The sequence below is a fragment of the Lagopus leucura genome, unplaced genomic scaffold, assembly GCF_019238085.1.
Source record: "Lagopus leucura isolate 7727_CA_CO unplaced genomic scaffold, USGS_WTPT01 43729-0_obj-0_obj, whole genome shotgun sequence".
In the NCBI taxonomy this organism is placed as follows: domain Eukaryota; kingdom Metazoa; phylum Chordata; class Aves; order Galliformes; family Phasianidae; genus Lagopus; species Lagopus leucura.
Genome location: NW_024966868.1, coordinates 1 through 1,602, shown reverse-complemented (window position 1 = coordinate 1,602; position 1,602 = coordinate 1). Strand labels below are relative to the sequence as shown.

Sequence of the window (1,602 nt, the reverse complement as noted above, 5' to 3'; positions counted from 1 at the left end):
TGGAGGGCTTTCTTCTCTTTTGTCAGCTTGGCAATGTTCTCATCCAGGGCTGCCATTTCCTCTGTGAGGTTTTTCACCTTTCAGAAGAAGGGAGCAAGTATAATTAAAGCAAGTAGGTTCAAGACTCCTGTAACATTTGGACTTACAACCCTCTTGAGTCTTTTCCAACTCAAGACATTCTGCAATTCCAAAAGCACAAAAACACAAAATGTTCTTTATTGGAGTGTGAGCGACAACTTCTGCATCGTACCTTGTTTTCAGTGGCATGCTTTTCCTTCTCAACCTTAGCCAATGTTAACTCCAGGTCATCTATATCTTTCTTCAGCTCTGAACATTCATCCTCCAGTTTCCTCTTCTTGGCTGTCAGCTCGGCATTAATTTCCTCCTCATCCTCAGCCCGTTCTGTCACTTCCTTAATTTTGGCTTCCAGCTGGATTTTGGTTTTGATGAGCTGGTCACATCTTTCCTCAGCATCAGCCAAGCTATCTGCTTCCTATGCGGAGATACAAGATATCTTTCTTTTCTGTAATTTTAATAGCTACTATTTTTATTTTTTTTAATCTTTTATCTCAGTAAATTTACAAGTTACAAACATGGTAATCAGCTTCCCTTTTGTAATTGATTGGAGGTAATGATACTGTTCTTTAGAATGCTAGATAAAGAAGAATATCACTCTTCTACACTCATCAGAATTATTGTACACCTTATAGTGGCACACTTGAATTTCTAACCACTCTGTCTGGAGTTTTTAATGCTGATTTAAGGTTGCTCTATATTCTTTCAGGCTTTGATATTTTACTGGGATAGCTTTCTACTAAATAGCTGCAGACCTCTTTACTAGTAAGACATTCAAAACTGGTGTTCTCATTTAGACTGAGAAAAAATATGCTATAGATATTCAGTTTTCTAACTGAACAATAAAAATTACATAACTAAAGGAAACATGAGCCTTTTCACCTTTACAAAATCTGCCTGTATTAGGGTGCTTTCTTTCACTTTATCAGGGATTACTGAACTCTCCTGCGCATAGTGAAACACCTTTCAACAATCCTGGGAGATGAGACTTTTTCAGAAGCGGGAGCTCCGTATTCATTTCTTCTTGGACTGAAGCAAATTTTAAAATATACTTCCCCACTTCTCAGTAAATGAATAACCACTAGTTATGGAGCAGCTGAATTTACAACCATCAGTTTGCACTCTAGAATTTAATATTCAGAATGAATTCATGGTATACCTTAGATCGCGGTGAGACCGATCTATATCTTGCAAGACTCACTGAGTATCTCATGTTGACTAGCTGTAGATGTCTTCTTCCACATAAAGCAAGAGAACTGACTCACATCTCAAGTTACGTTTTAGTTTGCAGTGAATATCAGAGGCCACCAGGCTATTGCCAGACAAAAATTTATTCAACTTCACAATCAATATGATGCCTACCTCACTAAATAGCTGACATTTCATCATATATAATCTGAATGTCATCTTGGGAAATAGCAATCTGACTTTACACAACCTTTTTCTGGATGGAAAATAAATGGCAATACTCACAGCCTGCACTTGGAGCTGCAGATCATTTTTCTCTTGCAGCAGGGACACCATTTT

The 1,602-nt window shown here is 37.7% G+C and overlaps 1 long non-coding RNA gene across 1 annotated transcript; it reads right to left on the bottom strand.

Annotated features, from left to right (window-relative positions):
- Positions 1–26: 26 nt before the first annotated feature.
- On the bottom strand, positions 27–1,591 carry LOC122192837. The gene is made up of 3 exons (XR_006182720.1): positions 1,549–1,591; positions 251–493; positions 27–77 (listed from the first exon to the last, which is right to left on the bottom strand). It is a non-coding gene; the product is annotated as an uncharacterized LOC122192837 (long non-coding RNA).
- Between the last annotated feature and the right edge of the window lie 11 nt (positions 1,592–1,602).